The sequence below is a fragment of the Centruroides vittatus genome, unplaced genomic scaffold, assembly GCF_030686945.1.
Source record: "Centruroides vittatus isolate TY-2023 unplaced genomic scaffold, ASM3068694v2 contig_5, whole genome shotgun sequence".
Lineage (NCBI taxonomy): Eukaryota > Metazoa > Arthropoda > Arachnida > Scorpiones > Buthidae > Centruroides > Centruroides vittatus.
Window position 1 is genome coordinate 54,316 of NW_027122286.1, and position 23,778 is coordinate 78,093.

The following is a 23,778-nucleotide window of genomic DNA, read 5'->3' on the forward strand; positions in this document are numbered from 1 at the left end:
TCGTTACTATATTAAACAACCATTGTACATTTGGCATTAAAGTGCTGAAAACAGTATTATATATGAAGATACAAACTGTAAGAGTAACACCACCATATACTACAGCGAATATTTCTTTCCAAGCATTATTCATTTTTGCTAAAAATAAACAAATTCTGATATGTTCGGAGATAAGATTATTGATCATGAATTGGTTACAATTAATTTTTGCCACATACAATTGCTCGGAAAGAGCATCTAATGATATCTGTATTGCGAAAAATCCTATAATTCCTATAATAATAACTGATAACATGAGACTTAACTCATATACAATACAAATATTATAAATAACTGCACAACCAATACCTCTCAAAACGGTGGAATCGGCTTCAATTTCATTTGCTAAAAATATTGATATAAAGCACATTGCGATAATTACTATCACGAGAAAGCATAGTCCCATAATAGCAAGCAAGCAGTCTTGAAAAAGTAATAATCTTTTTCTGTCATCACTGTTACTTGATAATGCAATATCTAAAGTAATTCTTCGCCTTTTGACTACAAAATATGTTACCATCGAACCAGATGAAAATAAAATGTATATGATATAAACAAAAGGATGATTATTTCCTTTAGCTGGGGTTTTCTTGGGAACACAACGGAAAATGTTCTTATCTTTTTCGATTAATAAATTACCAATTAGAATACAGAAATGAATAATATATATAAACTGAATAATCACCGAATATATTTTCCTCATTATTGTTTTTGATTTACTTATAGGATGGCATTTACAAGGAAGGAAAATAATTCCTCCCAACATATCTAAGATTGCAAAAGTCGATTTAAAAAGACAATAAGTACAGTCATTTGCCATTTTGAAAATAAAGTGCTTAAATTAATATCAATTTCAAAGAGATAGATTTAAACCTCTGCCAAAATACTTCAGGGAAAGAATGGCATTCCGCTTCAATATCAAACTGAACGCTAACGTGATTTGCGTATTGCGATTCGCGTATTGCGTAACAAAAGAAAAGTAAGTTAGTTATATTTGTTGTAGCATTTAAATATATTTCAAAATAACTAACATTTCCATTGTACATTCTTTAAAAGCAAATAGTCTAAATATTAAATAAATTCGAACAAGAATTTCAATAATTTAATTATAGAGTAAATAGTACTAGTGTTATAGAATGCGAATTGCGTTAAACTGTGATGTAAGTTATAATATTCAGTGAAAATCAATATATAAATCCTAAATATTCTAAATATTCTAAATATTTATTTAAAAATTCGGGATAGAATATCACATTTCTCAAATTCGAATATTATTCAGATCTGGAATGTTTGAATACGCGGTATACTTTGCGAACTTATTAACTAAATAAGTTGTATAAGGTAATTAAGTTATTGAATATTTATTATTTAATTTGTTATCTTTATTTCAAAGTATTAATAAATTAATAAAATGAAATAAAAGGTGGCAAGAAAAACAATTTACTAAATTTTAAAAATGGAACTTTAAACTTTTAATTTCCAGTTTTACAGAAACTTTATTTAAGTACTATTATATTAATTACAGAGTATTCAAGATCGCTAATAGAGAATACGCTCTTGTATTCGAGTAAGAGAATATTTACGGATACCGTTCGATCATTTTGACAGCTGTTGGTCAACTGGTTAAGGGGACGGTATACTGCTCTGAGACACAGGATAATTAGGGCGGATCAAAATATCCCGGAATTTTTCTGGGTGGTCCGTCTGAATATGTTGGACCCTGACCTTCATCACTCGGCCACAGCCCCAGATACACTGCTGAATGGATAGTGGATTTGATTAGAAAAAAAGTCTTCAATGAACAATAAATTCATATTTTAGAAAATTTAATTTTTATATTATTGTATGCATACTGTATGCAGCGGTTCTCAACTACTTCTCGATAATGGTAGTGTCGCATCAAACATATTCTTACTTTCATAAACGAAAAGGATTGAATTGTATTGATAGGATTAAACGTACAAAAATACTGCAGTTCTATTATCATGGATTAAGTTAAAAAAGATTCTTTTCTTGTGGGCTATTCTAGCGGTCTAACAGGACGAGATGCAGCTCTGTACGAAGAGAAAATTTCGTTATTTCAAGGCGATCCATACGAAGCCAGTTTATCAGACTTCGTCGTAGATCAAAAGTTGTGGCCGAAAGTAAAATTTGGTGACATTATAAACTATTTGGTTTTGACAACAAATTTCTACACCGTCACAAATGAAAGCTTATAAATCTTTAGAGGCCCATAACTATTTAACAAGTGACTGGGTTTCTCCTGATATAAAAGTAAAAGTAATGAATAACAGCGAAGTAATATTGCCTGGAAAGATATGTTTTCTTTTGTTTGTTTAAACTCGTGTTTTTACGTATTTCTTAACTAAGAATTTTTGTCTGAAAGTAAAAGTTTAATTAAAAACAGCTGTGGAAATTTTTTTATTTAAATTGTTCAGTACTTTTATTTTCTAGTTGAAACTAGCATATAATAAGCCTACTTGCTTTTAGTTTTAACGTGTAATGTTTATAAGTTTGCACTAGCTAAATCCTGAAATTACATTAGTTATTCGTTTATAAATGCACTATACCTAACTAAATTAATATAAGCAAATCAGTAAACTCTTTTAGATTTTAAAATATAACTTAGTGTTTATTAACGTAAATATTGAAATGAAATGTTTCTGACAAACTCTTGTATTGATATTCACTTTATTCGTAACGAAATTTTTCCGGTTAATTCTCGAGAGCCATGCAGTTTGCCTTCGTCGTGAAAGCTCCTCAGTTTGGGATCCTTGATGACAAATAATGCCGGGAAATTTAAAAAAATGATGTTCCTTTGTTCTTGAGTGAACTAGCATTACACCCAATTACACAACAAATCACCATAGTGATATTCGCGACGAAAAAAAACAACACAAGAACTCCAGTTAAAGCGCACGCGAACACACACAAAACGTAAACAAGTCACAAACAGTCACAAAGATGGCGCTGGACAATTGCGCATGCTCATGACGTCACTCGTGATGTCGACATGATACCTCTCTATACACTCGGGCAGTGGTAAGCATAAACAAAAAATAATATTATATATCTGTATTTGCTAATATAAACAATATATAAATAATATTAAAAATTAAAGAAACCATCAGCATAGTTAAATTACATTTTGATACTTTGTGTTATCTTTACCCGAAGTTCTGGACACACTCGTTTCACGCAGCACGTTGAGAATCTTCGTGCGTTTACATATTACTGCCATCTAGTGATAATAATTTTAGTTTTAAGATAATTTCGAAATTTCGAGTCAGATTGACTAAATTCATTTTATTAATCTGTACCTAATATCTTCTAATATATAAAATAATTTAATATTCTAGGAAATTAATAAAACTTTCTATAAGTCAGAAAATGTTAAATATATAATCTATATATATAATCGAGACGAGTTGATGATGATGATGATGATGAGGATGATGATGATGATAATAATAAGAATAATAATAATAATCAGCGCAGCGCAGAGCCCAAACGGTTAGGAGTTGAAAGTTGAAATTTGATACACAGTTAGGGTACGTCACGAGAACGCACACTAAGAAGGGATTTTTCGAAATTCCTTCCCACGAGGAAGAGGGACAGGATTAAGTCTTAACATTTCCATCAACAATGGAAGTGTTAAGTAAATATGGAAGTGTGAAGTAACAATGGAAGTGTCAACAATGGAAATGTTAACAATGGAAGTGTTACGTAACAATGAAAATGTTAAGAGCCCAAACGGTTAAGAGTTGAAAGTTGAAATTTGGTTACGGTACATCACGAAAACGCACACTAAAAAGGGATTTTTCGAAATTCCTCCTCACGGGGAGAGGGACAGGATCAAGGTTTAACAATGGAGACCAAGAGAAAGAGACGTGCATGATTTACGGGCGCTGGAAGAAAAAAAAAAAATTAGTAATATGTTAGAACATATTCGATTTTCAAATTTAAACAGATTAGTTCGGTTTTTCTCGACTTTTCTTCTTTAGAACATTCGATGAAAATCGAACAATATAATCAGAACACGTCGTGAAAATCGAACAATATTAGAATATTCGATTTTCAAATTCGACCTTTCTTTAGAAATATTTAGTTTGTTGATGAAATTACTCTTTTTCTTCTGTGACTATAACGTAATAATCTTAATCTTTGCTATCGTTACTCTTGCCCGAGCAACGCCGGGCCTATCTGCTAGTTAATTATAAAATTAATTAATTACTTTTTAAGATATTAATTAATCTAGGGTCAATCTTTATTTACTCATTCATTAATTCAATTTAATTGTTAAACAACCAATATCAATTACATTTAACTAAATTGGAAGTCGTGTAAGTATACAATATTGATTTGATAATATATTTTCTGTGGAATATTTTGAAAATTATTTTGCACTGTGCTGACGGTAGTATACGTTCTACCCTTTGAGTAACGTTGTTTCACTTATTTAAATTTGTTTTTCTTTAGCAATATTATCTAATATTGTTAGTGTTTATTATGAATTTATTAAAGTATATTCACGTTTTTCATCGTTATTAAAAAGTAGTAGTTTCTAATATGTTTGATTGTTTTAATATTTGTAGATCCTTTGACTTCTCAACCATTTAATTATAAAATTTATAAATAATATCTAATTTTGCAGAATAAATGTTCAACATTAGAATAAACAAGAAGTATGTTTAAATATCCAAATTCATATAATTTATTTCTATAATTTATTTTTGGTTGCAAATTGTTTAAATAAAGTATCGATAATAACGAAAATCTACAAATATTAAAGTATATGAAAGCAAATATTACAAAATTTTCATAACTATGACCTGCAATTACTATTTTACAAGTTGTCTTTTCTAACCATAATTTAATAAAATATAAAATCTTTTATTTGTTGAATTAGCAAGAATTAGCATTAGTTGGAAATTAAATTAGCACCATATAAGTATAAATACTTTAGTAGTAAATAGAGAAGTATTTTAAAATCCTGTGTACTTATTGAGCTATTAAATATCTTTTAATGATTAAAGGCAAATATATATTTTATATATAGTCTAATATGTTGTTAATAAAAATTTTTTTTGCCGTATAATTTTTATTTCCAACTAATTAATAGATTACATACAAACAACAATAAAGCCGTTGTAACTTATTTACTATTATTATAAGAATGTTCATAATCACAAATTCGTTAGTTTAATTAAAATAATATGACAATATAAATCAATACAGTACATACAAATATGCATCTATTGCAGAATATTAACAAATATTAATGAAATTTAAATAACACTGGACAACAAAAAAAAAAAAAAATGTTTTAGAATGTTTCCTTTATTTCATGAGTGGAATCTTACTAATTTTGGGGTGATAAAATCGAATATGACAAAGAAAAATTTTTATTAGCTCTAGTTTCTGTGATATACAAGAGGTGGCAGTATGTGATTTTAATGGCTTAAGAATAAACGACACATTTTAATTACATATGCTTACAACATTGAAAGTGTTTTTGAATTTTTGAAAATGTTTGAATTTGAAATTCAAACATTTTCAAAAATTCAAAAACATTTTCATCAAGCCATTAACGTCACAGCAAACAACCAGATTGTTTTTCTTCTCAAAAAAAGGAATCAGATCTCTCTGACGTTCTCTGTACTGTGAGACCCTGATATCACGTTGGAGAAGATTCCGTTGCTGTAGTCTTAACCCTAGAAGTTCCGCTTTATTCTTTGACAAGACTAGATCTTGAATGAGATCACTCAATTTCGCTTAATTCAGTCTGCGGTGTATCATCTTTTATCTCAAAATCAGGGTCATGGAATATGGAACGCTTGTTGGGTTCTTCCTCTCCCACACTTTTTTCATTTTCTACTTCCAGCTCATAATGTTGGAATGCAGTAGGAGCTGGTAAACTATCTGAATGTGGAATAGGTCGAATTGCAGATGGAATATTTGGGTATAGAACTGTTTCTTTTTTCTTCATTGACAATCCTGCCTTTATAAGTGGAGTCAAGCAGAAATAGCAGTCATCTGTATGGTTTGTAGGCTCCCGCCAAACCATAGGCACAGCAAAAGCCATAGATCATTTTTTATTTTTCAGTCATTCTCGTAGTATAACTGAACAAGAGTTGCAACGTGGAGCCCATGACTTATCCTGTCCCTACCTTTATACCCAAATAATGGTGATAGGCAGTCTTCAGAAGAGGCGTCAGATTGTGTTTCTGTGACGAAAATGTTATTTCACTACGAATATAACAAAAATTATTTACTAAATTTACACATTTTCGTGGCATTTTGGTATAACCAGTATTACACTTCAAAAGTACTCCAAAACCAGAAATTTTAACCAAGAAAAACAGAAGCAATATTAAATTCAAAGTCATAGCTACATTTATTATGTTTATAACCTACAAACATATGGAGAACGTTTAGCTATGTCAGTGTGAGAGGTGTGACAACTCCCAAGAAATAAATTTTCTCCAAAATACAAATGTAGACTCTAAAAAATAACATATCACTGTATCTCCAAAGCAAGACCTAATCGGTCATTTTTATGGTGATTTTTGAATTCAGCAGATGAAAATACATAAGCATATGCTAATTTTAAGCCTGAAACAAAATCATTGTTGTCCAGTGTAATTGGTAATATAGATGCATAATACATTCGTCAGTTGTCACTCAAATGGTTTTGTGTGCATTAAAATTCATTTTTTATAGAAAAAGATTTAATTTTTTAACATAAAAATAAATAAATAAATTTTAATACTTTTTTGTAAGGACTACAAAAAAAAAAAGAAAAAACAGAATAAGATATATTGAAAATCGTTTAAAACTGGGGCATAGATAACAAGTTGCTCCTGTTTATTATTTACACTGTTTTAAATTTAAAATCAGTACAGAATGACGACAAGGAAGATACTCAGATTTTTAAAGCGACTGATATATTATATCGATTTTAATGTTTTTCTTTAAAAATCTTTAATTGCAATCAGTTTTTTATTCTTTAAAATTTAATGATGATATTAAATTAAAATCCAAAAGGATATAGGCCCTATATCTTCACTTTAATATTTTTAATTCAATAATAAAAATTTTAATACGAATTCATTTAATGCTAATCATTCAAATAAACAAATATGATAACTAAGTAAATACATCCTCAATTTTTTATTAAATTCTGGAATAATACTCCAATACGAATCTATTCAATATTAACCATTCAAATTTAATTACATAAACATGTTATATTCTTCTTGAAATATTCAATATAGGTAACCCCCGTATAACACGGCACTTTTATAGCACGGATTCACTCTAACACGGTTCGAGAATTGGGAACATCCCCCGTATAACACGGTGCTTTTATAACACGGGTTCACTCTAACACGAGTTCACTCTAACACGGTTCGGGAATTAGGTAAAACCCTCGTACAGTACAACATGAAATATATTAAAAACTGTTATTAGTTGATGATTCTCATGCTGAGATCAACATATAGGATGAATAATCTCTGGTAAAATATTTACTTAAATAAGTATTTTACCCATAAAAAAATCTACTATATAAAGCTGAAAAACTGGATTCTATCACTGTATGGCAAAAATGGCCACTAGGGGCGCCCCTAGCAATTATTTAAATGTATTCTTAACGCTAAAATTTAACTATGAATTTCATTGCAATAATGGAGGATTCGAATTAAGACTCTATCAATAATTCGAATCAATCAGATTTGATTATAGGCTACTTTTATTCGAGTACTTTGAATTACTTTTACATTTATTTATTATACTTTCACTCATTTACAATTATGTTTAATGGAATGCTTTACTTTAAATAATAATGAAAACTAAACTTTACACATAATTACATAAATGTAGAATTTTAACTATATATACCGAACTCTCGATTATCTGTGCTAATTGATGAACGGGTGTAAACCAGAAAACACGGATAATCGGGATTTCGGTGAATTTTATATTAAAAACAATAAATTTTCAAAAATTTTTTATTAATTTTATTTTAAATTTTAACATTAATTTCAGACGTTCTATTCATCATTTTTATTAAGAAAAAAATTAATTTATTTAATTAATTTAAATAATATCATATGGAAGACTAATAAATTTATTATGCATAAAATATAAACAAATCCATTATTTTTTAAATAAAAAAAATTAATAAATTATGAATAAGTTGAAAGGTTTATTATGACACGTAATATTCTTATTATCATTTTATTACATAAAATTATAATAAGTTTGTATGAATGGCATCGTATGTTTAAACTAGTGGGTGGGCCCGGCGTTGCTCGGGCAAAATTAACGATAGTGAAGACTAAGATTATTACATTATAGTCAACCTTACCCGTTTTCACAGAATGCAAGAATTAGGATCCCCTGTTTCCAGACTAATTAGAGAATTTTTAGATGGGTCTAAAAATATGTTCGATTTCCGGCAAAAACGAAAAAAACTGCATTTGCGTCTTGCACGTCGCTTTCTCTTACAATTCCATTGTTACGTAACAATTCCATTGTTACTTGACACTTCCATTGTTACTTAACACTTCCATTAACAATGGAAGTGTTAAGCCTTATTCCTGTCTCTCTTCCCCGTGGGGAGGAATTAGAAAAATCCCTTCTTAGTGTGCGTTCTCGTGACGTACCCTAACTGTGCCAAATTTCAACTTTCAACTCCTAACCGCTTGGGCTCTGCACTGATTATTATTATGTTGGGTTAAGTGAGACATACTCGGTTAACACCGGTGGCTGTGTACTATGCCGGTCCAAAGTCAAGGCATTAGTAACCAAAACAGAAATTAAAGAAGTGTATCAGTCTGTGTGTCTGTATTCAGGAATTTTCTCACAATATGAAATGTATTCAATATAGTGGCCTTCTGTAGTGTGATGTATGGGTTTCTATTCAATTGTAATATGCCCAGGCTTTTGTGTAGTGTGTGTGGTATGACACCAGTAAAGGAGAGAACAACAGGTACAATAAGCACCCTATCCATCCTCCACAGATGCCTTATTTCCCGGGCGAGTTCTGTGTACTTGCTAATTTTTTCAGTGCATGCGTTTTGTATATTGTGAGTGTTTGGAATAGATATGTCTATAATGTATGTGATTTTATTGTGTTTGTCAATGAGTGTGATGTCTGGTCTGTTGTGGTAAATTGTTTTGTCTATGATTATGGCTCTGTCGTAGTAGATTTTGTACGTGTTGTTTTCCAATACTGTCTGTGGAATGTATTTGTAGTATGGTTCGTGGCTGTCTACTAATTTGTGTTTCTTTGCAAGCTCTTGTGTATTATATTTGCTACTTGATTATGTCTGTGTAAATAATCTGTCTGTGCCAAGAGCTTGCAACCAGAGGTGATGTGTTGTATAGTTTCTGGCATGACGTGACATTTTCTGCATGTGTCATTTGTGAGTGTTGCATCTTTGAGTATGTGTTTTCTGTAGTTTTTAGTATTTATGACCTGATCCTGTATGGCGATCATAAATCCTTCCGTCTCCCCAAAGAGGAATCCCCGAGCTAACCAGCTGTTTGACGCAGTTTTGTCAACAAAATCCTGGGCCAGATCATAAGGATGCCTGCCATGGAGTGCCTTTCGAGCCCACGATTGCTTAATAGTGTCTATGCTTTTTATATGTTGTGTTGTGTCCATATGATGTGAGTGTAAGTTTAATGGTGTGTTATTCGAGTCTGCTAGAGTTACTGCTTTATGCAATTGTGATGTTTCTTGTTTTTTGTAGAAAAACTCTCGCAGTGACTGTATTTGTTTGTAGTGAAGGTTAACTATGTCAATCAGGCCACGTCCGCCATCTTTACGTGGTAATCTTTCTGTGGCGGATTTAGGATGATGTTGTTTATGCTTAGTAAGTGTAGTTCTTGTTTTCCTTTGGAGTTGCTCAAGATCTGTGTGAGTCCAATGTATAACTCCAAAAGAATATGTGAGTACTGGAATGACATATGTGTTTATTGCTTTAACTGTATGTTTTGCATTTAACTGTGTTCTGAGAATAGCATTTAATCTACTTTGGTATTCTTTAATTAATACACCAAGGACATACAAATGGAATTTGGCCTAGATAAATGCAAAACACTTCACATAAAAAATGGAATTTTGAAGAAAAAAGATTTTGCACTTGGAAATGGAGACGTTATTGAATCCATGGAAGAGGGCGAGTTCTACAAGTATTTAGGATTCCAACAGGCCAAACTAACAGAACATACACAAATAAAGCAAAGATTAATGTGTGATTTGTAGGAGTTGATGAAGTTGTTTTTGTGTGGATGCATAAAGTTTTATGTCATCCATGTACATGAGATGTGACAGTGTAAACTGTGTTGTTTTTTCATGTCTGATATTGTAACCATATTGCGTGTTGTTTAACATGTTGGATAATGGGTTCAGGGCTAAGCAGAACTAGAGAGGACTCAAGGAATCTCCTTGAAAAATTCCTCACCTAATGAATATTTGGTTTGTTTGTAAGGAAGTATTACTAATCCTGAGATGTGGTGTTGTTCTCCAGTGCTGCAAAGTGTTTTGAAAGAATGCAATGAGTGATATATGTATTTTGTATGTGTGTAGAATACGTAGCAGCCAGCCGTGCGGAACACTGTCGAATGCTTTTCTGTAGTCTATAATTATATGCCATGTGTATGTTTCTGTGTTGTTTGTGTGTTTGCCGTAGAATGACTGAATCTATGAGTAACTGTTCTTTGCATCCACTGTGATTTCTACGGCAACCATTTTCTTGTTCCGTAAGAATGTTCTGTTCTTCAACATGTTTGTATATTTTGTTTGCGATACAGGATGTCAATAATTTGTAGAGTGTTGGAAGACATGTAATTGGTCTGTATTGTGTGGGGTCTGTGGTATTGTTGTTTTTAGGTTTCATGTAGGTGATGCCCTAGTAAGAAATTTTGGCATGTCTTGTGGATTGATGATAATGTGTGTTAGGTGTTTAGCTAGTTCCTGGTGCAGTGATGTAAACTTTTTGTACCAGAAATTGTGAATGTTGTCTACACCAGATGTCTTCCAGTTGTGTGTTCTGTTAATAGTGTATTGGAAATCATGTATGTTTATTTCAGCACAGGGCATAGTTGGTATATTATGCAAGTTTCTGTTCTCCTCCTCGATCCAGCCTGCATCAGCATTGTGCGTGACAGCACTGGACCAAAGAGAAGACCAATATGTTGTGAGTTCTTCTTCTGTTGGTGTGCCACTGTGCTGTGTATCAGTGTTTGCTTTGTTATTAATTTGTCTGTAAAAGAGTTTTTCATTGTTTGTAAATAATTTATTTTGTTGTTTTCGTAGTATACATGTTTTGTATCGTTTGAGTCTACGTGCTTTGGCAGCGAGTTTTTGTTTTAGTGTATCAATGTATTCTGTAATGCGTGTGTTGTGATGTTCATGTTTTGTGTGTGTTTTTATTTTCTTGAAAATGTTTCTGAGCTGTTTCCTTAATTTGGGTGTTATGTTGGTTTTAGTGTATTGTGTCAGCCTCGGATGTATTGTGTCAGCCAGTTTCGGATATACTATTTTCTAAATATTATTTATAGATTTGTTTTCCCCCTTTATTGAATTTTATATTATGAATGATTTATTAGGTAATTGTTTGATATTACTTCCTTATTTATTTCATTTATAAGGAAAACAATATAAAACAATGCGACACATGAATGAATGAATTAGATAAAGCGGGAGTAATTATATGCTACTTTATAAGATGATGCGAGAAGAATTTAAATGCAGTTCATATTTCAAGGAAAGTATTTCATAATTTTTGACAAATCTGAACTAAATTTGAAAGCAATTTGGAAAATTCTATCAAGATTTTTGAAGATAAAACAACAAGAAAAAGGGTACGTTCTTTAATAGCGGTCGTTTCGCGTCGCCGCTACTACGGGAGTGCGCTGCTGCTTGTAGGCATTTAGGAACGATGGTGAAAGAAAGAAAGATGGCGGCTCCCGCACTATCGATAGTATGGTGATGGAGGAATCTATGGTTCTAAAATATGAGCTTTTAAAGGCAAAAAAGGGTCCTAATTGTAAAATTTAACCATAAAATGGATTATTTGTTGAAAGAGCATTCAAAATAGCCACGAATGCCGGCTACCATTCGAAAAAAATTCGAAAAGACACTTATATCACCGCGTGCAATAACTTGCGCTTTCACAATTTCTAAATTTTCATTCATAAAACCACATAATGGACCCCGAAACGAAACTATCTGAACCATGGAGGACGCCATTTTGCTTTCCACCGTAAACTACTGCTACAAATGGCCGTTTTTGCCGTTCGACGGCGCGCACTCCGACCGGAATTTAGGAACGCGTTCCGCAGGAATTTTTAAACGGATGTCGCTCCGCAGAGTTACGCGGAGGAATAAAAGAACGCACCCATAGTGTAGAATAATGAGACCAGTGGCGTAGCGTAGTGGGGGGGCAGCCCGCCTCAGGCGGCACTTTTAGGAGGCGGCAAAATTTCACAATAAATAATAAATAATACAATACACCTATACAATACACAATATTGATGATTGTTTTTGCCAAAAAGTTTTTTAGAATTACTGTAGTCTTTTAAATTGTCTTTTAAATTGAGATACCTGAATAAGGGGGCGGCGAATTTTCTTCCGTCCCGGGCGGCTGACACTCACGCTACGCCACTGCTGATGACTTTTGTGTAGAACACAAAATTTTAAATGAGCTCATTGTATTTTAATTGAATAAAACCGTCGATTTCCACAGGTTCCTGCTAATTATTATTAATTTGTTCAGCAATATTTCAAATTAAAATATTTTCTGTTTTCATTGATTATATTTGTTTAATCTACATATCAATCATTCTAATAAGTATAAATAAAAAATAAAGCTAATATTATTTATAAATTTATTTCGTTCGTTTGAAATTTAAAAATTAAAGTCTCGCATAGCGTTGTGGAATTCCCCGAGTTTCCGTAGTAATCATAAACGTGAACTATCTTTAAATTAGTAATAATAATATATATTAGCATGATTATAGAACTTTCATGTCAAGGAACAATAAATTAAAGGCAAAAAATACAATAAATGCTTCATATTCTTAAGATTTTTCGAGAAATTTTATAAAACATCTGAAGTACGCCAACAAAGTATAAATATTAAATTGCTTGGCGTTATCGAACGTAATGTGTAATAGTAAAACACAAATCATTATAACAGATTATCTAGATATAACTAAAAGATACAGATGTATTAATAAAAAACTTAACCCAAATAAATTCTACAAACAGTTAAACAAATTTCAGAAACATACATACAAAAATATTTACTTTTAAATTATGTACATATAATTTGGAAAAAATTGTGATACGTCATTTTTGGTGGAATATTGTTGTTATTTCAATGTTACTCAAAAACTATTCACAATCATTGCTAATAGTAAATGCCTTTAAAGGATGAGTTGATATAATTTCCAGGACATTTAATAGGAACAAATGACATTTACGTTTTTAACAAAACCATTACATAGTAGAAATCATTTGAATTGTCAATACATGGTTTTAAAATATTTTTCAAAGTTACAATGTTTGAATAAACAAACAAAATTTATAAATTTTGTTTGTTTATCCATTTTGTTAATAATATTTCTTTATTTCTTATGTTTTTTTATATATAAGATGTAAAGTTTGTCCTTTAACACCACTTCATAAATAAATATATTTCAACTATGATTTTGATGTTATTAAAAATGAATTTTAAACCCCAGTTTAAAGATTGTGTATCTAACAAAAAATGGGGTTTCATTGGACTTCAATATGCTTTAGGACCCGAAAAACCTAGATCCGACCCTGCTTACAGTATACTAAAATAAATTGTGAATGTGCTAAGAGTCAAAGTGATAATAAAGTTAAAGGATTTATTTCTTTAATAGTCGCCTTCAAATAATAATTGCATTCAATTACCAAAGAATGGAAATAATAGTCCATCTCTAATTGTAAGCATTTTTAAATACTTAGAATTTTTAAAGTTATAGATTTGACAATGATATTTATTACAAAAATACGGTTCTTCAAAATCATGTTCAGATTATGGAAATGTATCCAGTAGCAGATCTACTGAGAAATTAATGAAGCTTAAGCTTCAGGACTCATAATCCCGAAAGAAATTAGGACCCTGAAACAACTTCCTTTTAATGCACGAATGTTTCAACAGAATCGATGTCGTTTTTTAAGTGTATGTTATTAAAATAAGACTATTTTCGTTATAGAATCATAAGCTAATGGGTTAAAGTACTTAAAATAGGCCTTAGTATACGTACTAATACCCATTTCACATGGCCTCGAAACGGGTGTGGATGTAAATTAAATACAGGGGTAATCGGTTAACAAACATTTCGGACTACGAACAAATCGGATACGAACACCTCACAAAACAAACACAAGAAGAACCGACGTAAAATAATGAATATCGATTGGTTTTTCTTCGTTTTCAGACAACAATTCGAAACTTTTTGGAGCGCGGGAGACGTCGACATCGACACTCAATCCGATATATACTGATCGGATAGTATTTCTCCGAACTTTTAAACCCTCCCTTGTAATTCCAGCCTTTTATTTTTCTGACAGAAACAATTTATTTTATAGTATTCGCAAGATTGTCGGGAAAATAAAAACCCACGCAAAACTCGTTAAGTTTTGCGTGGGTTTTTATTTTCAAAAGGTGAGAGTATAATAGCAAAGGTAGAGAGTGGACAGAAAATGTCTGATGTCTGATGTTGCTGGGCAGTATGGCTTGAACAGGTCTACAGTAGGCCGCAGTTCAACCTTACCTAAGAAAGATACAAAATAATCGAGAAGACTCAAGCAGTTTAAGGATTAACAAAAATCACACCTGAGAAATAAAAAACATTGAAGAGCTCATAATGGAACCCGAAACTGATCTGACGACAGAAGAACGCCAAGAACTCTTGAATGAAGAAGGCCAAGAAACTCGGCGAGATATGTTTTCTTCTGAAAAAGAGGATTAATGCCGATATCTGCTATTAAAGATCTTTTGAAGAAGTAGGAGGATGTCAAAACAATGGCCTCCAAGCCAGGTTGAGGTTAATAGGCTTGGGGATCTCTACAACTACAATGCTACTAATTACGTCTGAAAAATCCTGACGAAGAGAGAAAAGCAATCGACATTAGACAGATTCTTTAACCCCCACAAACGGAAAAAACATGACCAATAAAAATGCAAGAATGTGTATATATGTATTTTTATTATTACATATAAATAAACGTTGTAAGAAAGTATATATTTTTATTTTTATTGTTTGGGGTCTCCAGAAGGAATTAATCAAATTTCCATAAAAACCTATGGTAAAGCGATAATCGGTTAACGAACAATTCGGATAGTGAACAAAGTCTTGGAACGGATTATGTTCATTAACCGATCACGCACCGTACTCTCATAACGAATGGCGCCATACATAATTTAAATCATTGCTAACGTGTTTCTTAAGCGTAAATATTTTTCACTAGGAAAGTTAGGCAAATCGTTGCTATATTTTTAATTTTGGTTTTACAGTTAAATAACTATGTTAGGTTTATCTCATTCATCTCATTCTAATAAATATTACCCACTTTATTTTTTAAAAATAATTTCAGTTTGTGTGAAATTGCGTGAAACTAGTGAATGAGAACCTTGGTGGAACAGAGAAAAAAAGGAGGCAGAACTGGATGTAGCGAAAGAACCTGTTGTTTCTTAAGCAGAGAACCGATGATTAATTGATTGACTTTTTATGTAGATAATAAACTTTTCTCAAATCAAATTTTTTTCTCTAAACATATTTTATTCTAGACATTTCATGCGAAAGACTTGCATGTTTCATAGAAATTTTTATATTTTTCTGCTTAATTGATTAAAAATTTAATAACGACAACATAAGCTACTCAAATTCACAGCAGAAATTAAAAAATAAACGCTTTGATTACAATAATGTGATTTCGATCAGATTACCGATTAAAAAAATTATATTTTAAAGTTTTTTTTATATTAAGTTGCATCCGAATAAAGTGTATACTATTAGAGATTGACTATTATTTCTATTCTTTGGAAATTGAATGCGATTAGTATTTGAGGGCGACCATTAAAACAATAAATCCTATAACTTTATTATCATTTAAACACTCAGTACATTCACAGTTTATTTTAGTATTCTGTAAGAGTGACAACACTAAATAGAATGTGCAAATTTTCATTTTAAAATAAGCCTATCTTCTTCCGTAAACCACGTGCTTTCTGTTAGAGGGAGCTGTCTATAGTTTCGTTTATTATGCGGCTGCGCTGTTTATTAGAAGAAATACGGTGTATATAAAACGCGAACGCCCAAAACATTTTATTTTATATTTTATCTTCGCTTCAGCTTCTCAATTCATCTGCTATTACTAAAGCCAATAATTTTCCTACGCTTAAAATGAAAATCGCTGTTTTGTTGGTCATTTTATTTATAATATGTTTGATACCAAGTTCAAAGTAAGTATTTATATATGCAAGATAGTTTATATTATAAAGAAGTTTGTTTTAATTCAATGAATTTTTAATTTCAAAGCGGAAGATTCAGATGGGGTAAAGGTAATTATAATATTACACCTATTTTATAGATTTATATAGTGTTTATTGAATGCTTAATATAATCTTAACATTCTATTCCATTAACAATTTTACTTATAACTAGATAGTTCCCCATCATGCATTACGGGGAACTCTGTAGTTAATTGTGCGGCCTTTTGACCCAGTCAAGCATTTATCCCATCCCCTTTTCCTAGTTAATACATTTTGTTCTCATCGAACGCTTTTCACTTTTCATACTGACCCGACAGGACAACATGATGGATTGTGACGGTATTTACGCTTTCACCAGTTTTGGTATAGTTCCCGGTTTGGTAAAATTTATAGCCATAAAAAGGATTTTCTTACTGTCTTCTATGAGTAATAGAGATGTTGATATCCTTTTGGTTTCTTAAATGGGTTAAGGCAAATTCTAGATTAAAAAAATCCAGCATTGAGTTGCATAACTTTTCAGGCAGTTAAACATTTACAGTATATTTTTAATTATAATAAATATAATTTGTATGACGCCATCTGTTATGGAATTTTGTTGAAAAACTTTTTATTGAGGCGGAGCGTTAACGAAACCTCTTCTATGAAGCTTACAGAATTGTGTTTTTTTCAACGTCAAATTCAAAAGAAAAACAAACTTTCTTTCACTCACAATATGGCTGTTTATTCGCCACTTCCAGAACAGAGTGATGGAGCTATATCTAAGTGACTATAATATTCAACTGGAGCTGCAGCGCTCTATTGCTGCTGCTCGAGTTAGCTCATAGATAAAAGAAATCCTAATTAATTTGAAATTCAAAGGTTGAAATATTCGCGACTTCGAATTATCCGAGATTTATATATTTCTGTACAATATGCCAAATGCCATATAACTGATGTAATTTATTAAGCAAACGGAATACGGCTACTTTACAGAACGCTATTTTCGTTAATTAATAATAAAAAATAATAATATAAATAAACTGCATAATAAACAGCACATTTCCATTTAGAACCTCACAGGTTGCCAGATAGGTTATTAGGCGTTGGATCTGGACCTTGCCCTGTGGACTTGGCAATCCGAATGGGACCACAGTCTCACGGATAGGACTATATATCAGTTCATCCCGGACATCAAAGAAAGGATGAAATGGAAATATTTCAAGCCCAATTTTCTCTACACTCAGTTGATCACCAACCACGGCAATTTGAACGCCTACTTGAAGAGGTTCGGTATCAGAAACACTGATAGTTGCCCTTGCAACAACTCATCTATCCAAGACACCAATCACTATCTCTTTGACTGTCCTGTCTTTGACCGGGAAGGGACTGCCTTAATGGGGCATATCCTCCACAAAGGCTACAGCTGGCCATGCCCAATGAATGCCATTCTGAGATCCAGCGACACGTGGGAAAAACTCAACACCTTCTTAACAACCACTGAAGCATTAAACTGTTCATCGACTAGATAACCATAGATCTGTCGCCACAGGCAACTGTGTCTCATCCTGTCTCAGGACTGGTGTGCTTTATTTGTTTCGTCTTGGTTAAATCAGCCTGCGTGTAACTCTTCCGTAAATTGTTTTATGTTATTAATCGTAGTTACTAGTTGTATATTATTTTCTCAAGTATTTCAAGACACGTTTTAATTGTAAATAGTATAACGTTATTGTATTGCTACTTAATTCCTATATCTGTAATGTCATTCCAATACCGCTCATTGTATACCACAGTATTGTACTGTATACATTGTATACTAATGTAATTGCCCGCGTTTGTACATGTGTCGAAGCACTTGTATGACTACTGTAATATGTATATGTCTGCAGTAATTGTAATTGTTTCTTCTAAACTATTGTGTTGCAGGGCGCAATTACTCCCTCTCCCCACTTTCTCTTTTTCTCTACCATCCTTATCCCCCATTTCCCACTTTACTTAATTTCCCCATTTTATCTTCCTTTTTCTCTCCACCTTCCAGATTATACCTCTGAGTGGCACCTGATCTTCATCTTAATATTGAAGTAGAACTACTTACTAAGTATCTGTTTTATATATTGAAAAATATAGAATTTTGCAGTTATAAAGTTTTATATTATATTATATGATTATGGCAGGAAGAAGGCCTAGACCTCACCATCACAAATATAATCATCGCCCACATCATCATCCACACAAAGCCACTCGTCCACCTCGTCCACCCAAAGTCACTCACCCAGTACGCCCTCGTCCAATAACAAAAGGTTCTGCCAAGCACGAGGTAGAAATTGTCATTAACGATTTAAGCTCGTATGATCCTAATGTAGACAAGTATCCTAAACCTGATGAAATACCAGAAGAAAGCTCGGATTCTCAGCCTACTATTGACGATGATAATGAATCAGGTGAGACAATGATTAATATTAGAGTACATTAGAGAAAGGCCAATTCACTCAAATGTTTAACTGAGTGAATTGGCTTAATATCTTATTACACAAATGAATAAGATCGAATCAGAACTTTAATGGTTAATGATAATTTTAAAGAATTTTCGAATGATATTTTTAATATCGATTTAAACACATTGTGAATTTAATACCGAAACTAATCGCTAAGAGCTGGATACACGAACGCTTTTTATATAAGGTATAACGACGTTCAAGCATATACACAAAACTTGTAATCCGTGTCGTTATTTTAAGACAATAACAATGGTATAATTATCCATATTTCAATATGGCTAATGAGACAGCTCGTCAACCTCGAGAATAAACATTCATGCCAAATCTTTCTGTTTTATACTTATTAGATATTACTGATTGTAAAATAATAATTTTTAGATTAATAGAAAAGGAGCAATTCCATATGTAAACATGTAAGAGACGACATACTATACTAGCGGATGATCATTGTATACGGTGTTTTAAATTTTTCGTAGCGGCAGTTAATCCGTTATCGGAGATGCTCGTATCAATCAATTAGCATTATCTAGAATAATTAAACACATATATGATACTTTATGTAAAACCAGATGAAGGTATATTATTGCTTACTAATATTAAAATTTTAAAATTTTTAACAATTTTAAGGAGGAGAACAAGAACAATCGAATGATCTACAAAGTAAAAAAGCAAAAGGAAATTTGGACATTTGTAAGGAAATTATACAATTTTGAATTTGAATTAATATAAATTAATGTTAGTATTCAAAGTAAATGAAACATAAAGTAAATTAAACCTGTAAATTATTTTTAATCACTAAAATGTTAAAATAGTTTTTAAATAAAAATTATGACAAGAAATTGATTTGAGATAATAAATTAAGCTCATTAAGTATCCTTTGATTGTAAAATCGAACTAACATGATCTGATTTAATTTATTTTTATCAATTATTTTAGTATTAAGAATAATTTGTATATTATTTTTCGTTTTTACAACATATAAAAAGTTTCATTGTAATAATAACGACTATATTATTATTTATTTTTTAGCATTTTCTTTATCGAAAAGTTAATATAATAAACGAGGGCAGAAATAAATCGCTGCATCAATTCTGACGAAAATAGCAATTCATAGAGAGTCAAGAGAATATAAACGTGTTAACATAGAAATGTATTTGGAATAAATGTATTTATTTTCTTTTCTTAAAAAATTTTGTAAATTAATTTATCTTAAATGAATAAAAGTTAGGTTTGGTACGTATATTTATCTGTTTGGAAGTTTGTAACGTAACGTTTGTAATGCAACGTACTCGATTGTACGAAACAACACATCCATCATTGCGCTCCATCGATTTTACATTTCTATTTCTAAAGTGATAAGTATTAATTCTGATAATTCAAGAATATTAAACGTTTCTGCAAAAACCAAAATAACAAGAACCAGCCAACACACAGAAAACCAAATTTGGATTTTTATATGACATTTAATCGAATGCATACAAATGCATTACAACGCAATGGTTCATTTTTCAGAATATTGCAGTATCCCAATTTTTTGGATTAGCGACACACTTTGAATTTAAGACGCAATGTAATTTTTAAAATAAAAATGTTTAAAATTTAAAATATATTACGGTTGATTTGTAAAAATTTTGATGATAGGTTAAGGGTTACGTAAACAAAAACTCATAATTTTACAAATGTACGGTGCTATAGAAACAAAAATACTATTTGAATCAATGCACAAAGAGCTCGGTCTCTAAGCTGGTAACCCGCAACGTTTATACAAGCTCCACAGAGTTGGTACGACACCGGTTGGGAAACACTGGTATACTGTATAGAATTAAAATTATTGTGTAAAAAATTTTTAGATATTAAAAGTTATACAAGAGTCAAATGTTCAGAATACGCATTCCGATTATGAAAACACAATTAAACCGAATAAAGAAATTTTAGGAAATTTTATATTTACAATAAAGATACTCACTTGATGATAACACGAATAATCATTAATCAAACAACGGAAAACACTTATTAAATTGATGTATTACACTTTGTAATAATTACAAAGGTATATTTTCACATTGTATTGTGAGTTCGCCGAGTTGTGCTTAAGAAAGAGAGGTGCCAATTCGTGTGTGGATGTGATAGACACCGAGTCAGACTCAATAGTTACCGAAAAATCGTTCCGATTTATTTAAACACAAAAATAAAGCTTAAAGCAATAATATTTTTGGATCTGCAGGTGAAGACTAAATTTTCAGCGTTTTTTTTTTTTTTTTTTTTTTTTTAAATGAGAGTACAGAGAGAAGGAAGGATCCGTCAATGTCCTTCTCTGAGGACTCTCTTTTTAAAAGGGGCGATCGCCGAAAAAGACCGACTCCCTGCCGGACCTCACACTCATTGTCTCCACGAAAGGTTAACCGACCCAACACTTAACGAGGTATTATGTTTGTTAATTTTATGTAAACTCTCTTTCTCGATCGACTTAGAATCTAAGTTAGATTTAGTTGTTAAGAAATTAGCTACCCGCTTGGACTATCCGTTTTAGGTTCACGTTAAACGGGAACCAATGTTAATACTACGTAACTTTATTATGTTTCTCGTTTTCTGTAATCTTTAATTTGTTTATATAAGATGTGTTAAGTTTATTTAAATGGTTGTAGTAACTAATTTATCGCCGCCCCCGTATCGACGACCTGGCTGACCCTCTCAATCGCCTGAAACTACGCCATCCACTGACACACTGAGTGGGACTCCCCGTCTCGACATCGGAGAACGGGTAAAGCCTCGCGCCTTAGCCCCCGCCTTCTCACACTACTTATGGTAGTGATAAAGATGTCTCGATTTAGATTACTCCAGGTAACCAAGTTTAAAGGTATATACTGTAAGTACTAAGAAGGTAAAGGTACTAGCCTCAAAAAAAGAATCGAAAACGGGTGAACGTCAGAAATGAATCAAAATAGATGAACGTAACTTTTGCAACTTGTCAACTGGTCCATTGACAGATTGTTGAACTCATCTTCGATATTTACGTAGATATTCTCCCATAAAACACATCTGTTCATCGAACATCATTAGAAACGTAGTGTTTTTAAAATTCGTAATGATAACTTCGTTGCAAATATAATCAACGCATACACAATTGACTTTATTTGCCATGGGAAAAAAGTAAACTGCTAATCTTGGAGTCGATGTTAAATAAGACAAAGTTGTTGAAGTTCGTTTGTAACGTACAAAAAATTTCATGGCAAATGCATCTTACTTATCGACAAATCTATATATATAATCGAAACGAGTTGATAATAATAATAATGATAATAATGAATACAAACACACACACTGATACACTTCTTTAATTTCTGTTTTGGTTACTATGTCTTGACTTTGGTCCGGCATAGTACACAGCCACCGGTGTTAACCGAGTATATCTCACTTAACCCAACATAATAATAACAATAATAATAATCAGTGCAGAGCCCAAACGGTAAGGAGTTGAAATTTGGTACACAGTTAGAGTACGTCACGAGGACGCACACTAAAAAGAGATTTTTCGAAATTCCTTCCACGGGGGAGAGAGGACAGAATTAAGTCTTAACACTTCCATCAACAATGGAAGTGTTAAGTAACAATGGAAGTGTTACGTAACAATGAAATTGTTAAGAGAAAGCGACGTGCAAGACGCAGATGTAGTTTTTTTCGTTTTTGTGGGAAATCGAACATATTTTTAGATCCATTTAACAATTCTCTAATTAGTCTAGAAACAGGGGGACCCAATTCTTGAATTCTGTGGAAACAGGTAAGGTTAACTATAACGTAATAATCTTAATCTTCGCTACCGTTACTTTTGCCCGAGCAACGCCGAGCCTACCTGCTAGTAACGAATAATCTAATAGCTCAATTAATTAATAATTGAAAAGATGGAGCACAAAGGTATTACAATTAAGTCAATAAGTTGCATTTAATACCAAAGAAGACAGAATTCAATATCTAAAAAAGTCTAGTAAAGTGAATAAAAAATATATTGAACGTTGTTATTACTCTAGTAAGCCTGGTCATAATCTATCTTCTAATGTAGCTGTAAAAAAACAAAAACAGAAGAACATTAATGAACAGATTAATGAACAGAAATAAGCATAAAGCTTGACAGGCTCAAGAAAACAAACGACATGAGTTCGCCATGTTTGCATCTAGCCACATTTACGAGGTAATTAAAAATACAGTAACAAGTTGCGTAACTTTTTTGGCTATTATTAGATTTTATCTAAAAAATAACTTATACAGGGTGTCCAGAAAGGATGAGTGCAGTTTAAAAGTAAAATAAATTAAAAATTAAAAATGTTCAGAGAAAGTTTTGCTTTTATTTTCAATCTACGGTTATTGGAAAATTATTTACTAAAAATTATGTTATCTAAATGGCGTCCGTTACGCTCCTGGCACTCTTCTAATCTTGAGCGAAGATTTCTCAATACACGTTGACACAAAGCCTGAGATACCAATGCCATTTCTGCTGTGATATTCTGCTTTAATTGAGTTAATGTCCTCGGCTTATTTTCGTACACCTTCTCTTTAAGAAATCCCCATAAGAAATAGACCACAAGACTCAGGTCTGGACTGCGTGGTGGACAATTAACATCACTTCTTCACAAAATCATAGTGATACTGTGAGATGATTTCAAATTTTTTAGCTGCATCTTTGCGTTTTATGGCTTCAATACAAGAACATGGTTTCAACAAGATGG